General features: G+C 37.8%; 1 non-coding gene across 1 annotated transcript; it reads left to right on the top strand.

Moving 5' to 3' along the window:
- The first annotated feature begins 4960 nt into the window (after positions 1-4960).
- On the top strand, positions 4961-5067 carry LOC123596556. Its single transcript, XR_006711731.1, has one exon. It is a non-coding gene; the product is annotated as a U6 spliceosomal RNA (small nuclear RNA).
- The last annotated feature ends 1474 nt before the right edge of the window (positions 5068-6541 follow it).

Raw genomic sequence — 6541 nt, 5'->3', positions numbered from 1 at the left:
GAGTAGGAATTTTGTTTGCTTATTGTTTCTTTGCAGTTCAGGCCATTTCTATATCTGATGGATGTTGAGGATACTTCCCCTTTAGAAAATGTTAATATTTACTATATTTGCCTAAGATTTAAAAGAGTTTATAGAATCTCATGAAGCTTATCTAGAGAGCCCATATCAATAATTTTTTTAAGTTTATTTATTTTGAGAGAAGAGGCAGAGAAAGATGGAGAAAGAGAATCTCAAGCAGGCTTCACACTGTAAGCACAGAGCCAGATGAGGGGCTTGATCCCATGAACCATGAGATCATGACCTGAGCCAAAATCAAGAGTCTGGCACTTAACCAACTGAGTCAGCCAGGTGCCCCAAGAATTTTTTTAATTACAAATTCTCTTTTTTGGATTAGAATCCACCCTCAGTAGCTTATTTCTTTTTTCTCAATCAGTTTTCAAATATCTCATCCAGAACAGTCTTTTTATTTATTTATTTATTTTTTTAATACTTATTTTTTGAGAGAGAGAGACAGAGACAGAGTGTAAGCCGGGGAGGGGCAGAGCGAGAGGGAAACACAGAACCTGAAGCAGGCTCCAGACTCTGAGCTGTCAAAATAGAGCCCAATGTGGGGCTCAAACCTATGAACCATGAGATCATGACCTGAGCCAAAGCTGGACACTTAACCAACTGAATCACCCAGGTGCCCCAGAACAGTCTTTTTATAGTCACATTGTTGATGTGTCTATCAAAGTAGGATTTGGAATTGTTGTCTGTCCAATCTTGATGTTTTAGTTCATATCATTTCATTGAATCCTCTGAGATTAAACTGTGTTTTGAAGACAATGTGAGGTAAAATCTTCCACACAGTCAGTGTGCACAACTGAGAGTTAAAGACTCCAGGAAGTTCTAGTTACAGTGTGGTCCTCATAATTTGTGAGATTTACCTCCAGGAGCTTGACCTGGTCCTCATGGTAAATATCAGAGAGAAATTCCTTCATGCTTCTGAAGATTGGAAGATGCTACATTATTGGCTTTGAAAATTAGAGAGGAATTCTGAAAGATAACAAAGCATTCTGTTCTTCTTAACAAAGCCTGCCTCAGGAGAAACTAGTTAATCAGAGCCCAACATTTTGGGATATTATTGGAGCCTAACTGTTCTAGTATAAGAGAAAGAGCCAAATCCAGTCAGCTGTATAGCCATCTTCTCCCACTAAAAGGGGGAGAAAAAAAAAAACAGAAAAACTTGTGAAGTTCATATTCTAGAGAAAGAGGCTCACTAAAGCCCAACCATAGAACCATAGAGCCTTTCTCCTCCCTCCACATCTCACACCATGTTAATAAAGGCCTAGTTACAGTAGGTCCTTTCATCCAGTCCATCAAATCCAGCCAGCAAGAGAAAATTACAAGACATTACAAAAGGCAAAAACACAATTTGAAGAGGCAAAGCTAGTATCAGGATCAGCTATGGCTGGGGTGTTGGGATTATCAGGCTGGGATTTTAAAATAACTATGATTAATATGCTAAAGCTCTAGCAGACAAGCTAAAAAGCCAGTGAACAATGTAAGAAAAGAGATAGGAATCTAAAAAAGAACCAAAAAGATACACTAGAGATCAAAAACAGTGTAATAAAAATGAAGAGGGCTCTTGATAAGCTTATTAGAACTGTGGACGTGGCTGAGGAAAAAATATCTGAGCTAGAGGATATATCAGTACAACTCCCTAAAACTGAAAAGCAAAGAGAACAAAGACTGACAAGAAAAACAGGGCTGAATATCCAAGGACTGTGGTACAACATGGCCAAGGGACTTTGCACATGTGATTGACTTCATCTTGAGGTGGGGAAATTATTATCCTGGGTTATCTGGGAGGGTACGATAAGAGGGAGGCAGGGGAGTGAAGGAAAGAGAAGAACATGTGAGGATGGAAGCAGATGGGTGTGTGTGTGTGTGTGTGTGTGTGTGTGTGTGTGAGAGAGAGAGAGAGAGAGAGAAAGAGAGAGAGAGAGAGAGACTGGAGGATGCTACATTATTGGTTTTGAAAAACAGAGGGAGGAAGGAGCCACTAACCTGCTAACGAAGGAATATAAATGGTTTCTAGAAACTTGAACAAGGGCAGGAAGTGGATTCTTCCCTCAAAGCCTCTAGAAAATACAATCCTGCTAACACCTTGATTTTAGCCCCAGTGAGAATGATTTTGGACTCCAGAAATCCAGAAAAGAATACATTTGTGTTATTTAGACCACCAAGTTTGTGGTAATTTGTTACAGCAGCAATAGGACTCTAACACGCTACCCCAACATGTCACAGTTTGGCCAGGGCAGGGCCTGGGGGAGCAGGGCATATATAGGCACATAGACTGCAATTGCAAGATGTTGTGAAAACAAAATAAAATAAACTACAAACAATGCTGTGGCAGCAAAGAGTAGTATGAAACTAATTGCCTACAAGTTTAAGAAAAACCCAAAGAGGCAATGACATTTGAATTTATTCTTAAACAACGTCTAATAAACATGTGGTAAAGCATTCTGGGCAAATGAAAGAGTTTGATTAAAGGATGGGCCCATAAAAACATCCAGAGGATATGGGAAAAAGTAAAAGTTACTAGAAATATTTTTAAAAAGCGTGTGTGTGTGTGTGTGTGTGTGTGTGTGTGTGTGTGTGTATGTGTGTGTTAGAAGGAAAAAAGGTGGAAACGGTTGAATTGAAACCAGAGGGTTAGATAGGAGAGGGATTTCTAAGGACTTCAGATTATATGTGAAGAGATTGAACACCATTGCTTAGGAATAAGAAAAAAATCAGGTTTCTTAATATCTATTTTTAACAAAGTATCCCCTGTCCACAGTTTGAAATGACAATAATGAATATTAATGTTCCATTGCCCTACTCTTTCCCATCACTGAGTCCTGCTTCTTGAGGTCAATCACTTCTGCCCTTTCATTTTTCTTCCAATAGATATTTACCTCAGTCATTCTGAATAACATATTTATGTTGCTAATTTATATTTTTCAGTATCAGTGTTCCTATCTCCCTACAAAGAAATATGAAGATTAGGCTCTCTTACATATACCCCTCCCCTGCAATACTTTCACTGTAATTAAATTCTAATTTCTTAAAATTAATAGTCATTTGGTGTTTACATTGCATGACTCTACATATTATTTATGGCTGAACCGCCGTATTCCAACTATGTGTCCGTTCTTTTTTTAAAGCTGTTTTTTTTTCTTCCATAGGCTCTCTACCTAACATTCAGTTTCGTTCTGATTGAACTAAAAAACTATACAACTTCTCTTGTAAAGGTAACACATCAGTTTCTTTTTTTGTTTTCTCCTGGGAGACATCCTACCTAAAGGCCTCTAAACTTTCTGCTCCAATCTGCACTGGCTGAGCTTTCCATTGTAATACATTTGTGACTTTGTATTTTATCATATAAACTAGGACATCTTTGAGAGTGACAGTGTTTTATTAAAATTACATCAGAACAAGTGTAAAGCAAAACTGCCTGGAACTAGCTAGATTCCCTTTGTGTCTTTTTTTTTTTTTTTTTTTAATTCTCCTGTTTCCCGTATTGCATCTCTTCCCTTTTCTTGGTATTCTCATTTGTTTTTATTTGGTTGTACACCAGGGTCCTCTGAGAATAGTGCATGAGAAAGTACTTCATACTTCATATTGTGGTTTGCCCTGGTATAAAATGTTGGAAGTAGAAAGTCATTTTCTGTCAGAATTCCGAGGACCTTTCAGTGTTAAGGGTGAGAATTCGGAGTCATTTGGATATCCTGGTCTTTGTATTAATTTAGTTCTTTCAGGAAGATTTATGTATTTTTATGTATATTTATGTATTTTCATCTCTGATATTATCAACTATTATTGCATGTAATCTATACTTCTTTCTGGAGTCTTTAAGGATTTTTCGACTTATATATGGTACTCATGTATATCATTTTGGTAACGCTGAGGTAGGTTTTTCTTTCGAAAAACTATACAAGGTGGGATCTTAGGGTAACAAATACTGTACTACTTCCTGCACCCTTCTTATAATCCTGTTTTCTACAGCCAGGTAAATTACCTCATCCTATTTGTTTTTGACCTACCAATATTTTGATTTGTTGCCATATATCAACATTCTGTTTTCAACTTTTTGTTATTACCACTTCTCCATCGAGGCAGTTCTACATTTTTGGGTTTATACACTTTTTTAAAGTTTATTTATTTATTTTGAGAGAGAGACAGAGAGTGCGAGCAGGGGAGAGGCAGGGAGAGAGGGAGAGAGAATCTCAAGCAGGCTCCACGTTGTGAGCACAGAGCCCCACACAGGGCTCAAACTCATGAACCTTGATATCATCACCCAAGCCAAAATCAAGAGTCTGATGCTTAACTGACTGAACCTCCCAGGTGCCCTGGGTCTATACAACTTTAAACTCACTTGATGTCCTTATAGAAGGTTTTGAGTGAGGAATCGAGATCAACAACTGTGTTCAAGCCACCATTTTAAACAAAAGCTATTCTTATTATTATTATTGAAAATTATCTCTGGGACCATGAAGATAGATAAATTAGGGAAGGATTAGAACCAGGAAAATGATTTTACTGGCACAAGAAGAAAGTGATGAGAACTTGTGATGGCAATAGTGATAACAAATTGATTTAGAAATCGTTCCACTGTAGGGGACAGGAAGGAATTGAAGCTAACACTAACTCTGCAGTAGAATGAAGGATGTTGCTCCTTGATGAGAAACTGATCATGGCCTTTTGAAGTCTCTAATTTATCTCTCTTCTACCTTTCCTTACTCATTAAGAAGATCATTCTCCAGCACTTAAGCACAATTGCATTTATACAGTTTGTTAAAATACAGGACAATTGGAGTGACTGTCAATTCATTTGCTAATAAAATCCTTAAAATATACTATAAGTGATCCTAGGAAAGTTTGTCTACACCTCAGTCTCATTTCTTCTCTGTTTTCTTAAATTTAAAAACTTCTTGTGTTTGCTTCAGCAGCACAGATACTAAAATAGGAATAATACAGAGAAGATTCGTGTGGCCTCTGCACAAGAATGACATGCAAATTCGTGAAGAGTTTCATATTTTTGATCTGTAAAGAGAAGCTCCAGGCCAAGAAGGAGGAAATCATCAAGACTCTATCCAAGGAGAAAGAGACCAAGAAATAAAACTCCCTCTCCTTTGTCTGTACATAGTGGCCTCGGCAATGACACAGATCACTTATTCAGTAAGACAAACTGTTATCTGCCTAAAACAAACAAACAAACAAACAAAAATTAAAAACCCCACAAAACTTCTTAAAGATTAACTATTTAAGAGTGCAAATATTAGTGCCTGGGTGGCTCAGTTAGTTAAATGCTAGAGTCTTGATATTGGCTCAGGTCAGGATCTCACCGCAGTGAGATTGAGCCCCTGGTACGGCTCTGCACTGACAGCATGGAGCCTGCTTGGGATTCTCTCTCTCCCTTTCACTCTGCCTCTCCCCCATGAAAATAAATAAATAAGCATTTAAGACAAAGAGTGCAAGAATTAAGAGATATTCCTTAAGTGATGTCAGTTTGCTTACTTAGAATATTTTTTATTTTTACTTTTTTAATTTATTTTTTTAATTGTTTATTTTTGGGAGAGAGAGAGAGACAGACAGAGCATGAGCAAGGGACGGGGAGAGAGAGAGGGAGACACAGAGTCCGAAGCAGACTCCAGGCTCTGAGCTGTCAACACAGAGTCCGATGAGGAGCTCGAACCCATGAACTTTGAGATCATGACCTGAGCCTAAGTCCAACACTTAACCGAATGGGCCATCCAGGCATCCCTAATTTATTTTTCAAAATTCAAGTTAGTTAACATACAGTGTAGTATTGGTTTCAGTAGTAGAATGCAGTGATTCCTCACTTACATGTAACACCCAGTGCTCATTTGAACAAGTGCCCTCCTTAATGTTCATCCCCCATTTAGCCCATCCCCCCAATCCACTTCCCCTGTATTTAAGAGTATATATTTAAGAGTCTCTTACAGTGTGCCTCACTCTCTGTCTTTATCTTATTCTTACTTACCTTCCCCTACGTTCTTCTGTTTTGTTTCTTAAATTCCACATATGAATGAGATTATATGATATTTGTCTTTCTCTGTCTGGCTTATTTTGCTTAGCATAATACATTCTAGCTCCATTCACATTGTTGTCAATGGCAAGATTTCATTCTTTTTGGTCACTCAGTAGTATTCCATTGAATATATATACCATGGATATATATCTTCTTTATCAATTCATTAGTCAGTAGACATTTGGCCTCTTTCCATAATTTGGTTATTGTTGATAGTGCTGCCATAAACGTCAGGGTTCATGTGCCCCTTTGAATCAGTATTTTTGTATCTTTTGGATAAATACCTAGTACTGCAATTGCTGGGCCATAGGGTAATTTATTTTTAATTTTTTTGAGGATATTTGGAGGAAATTTTGAAGAGATGTTAATCTTCCATTAGTGTCCAGGTTGGTTTGACTAGAGACCAGAGATCTGTCACGCACACACCCCATAGCTCACTCTCTCTCCCCCTACCTCCATGTC

Source organism: Leopardus geoffroyi, chromosome B1 (assembly GCF_018350155.1).
Source record: "Leopardus geoffroyi isolate Oge1 chromosome B1, O.geoffroyi_Oge1_pat1.0, whole genome shotgun sequence".
NCBI classification, from domain to species: Eukaryota; Metazoa; Chordata; class Mammalia; order Carnivora; family Felidae; genus Leopardus; species Leopardus geoffroyi.
This window is presented reverse-complemented; position numbering and strand designations above follow the sequence as displayed.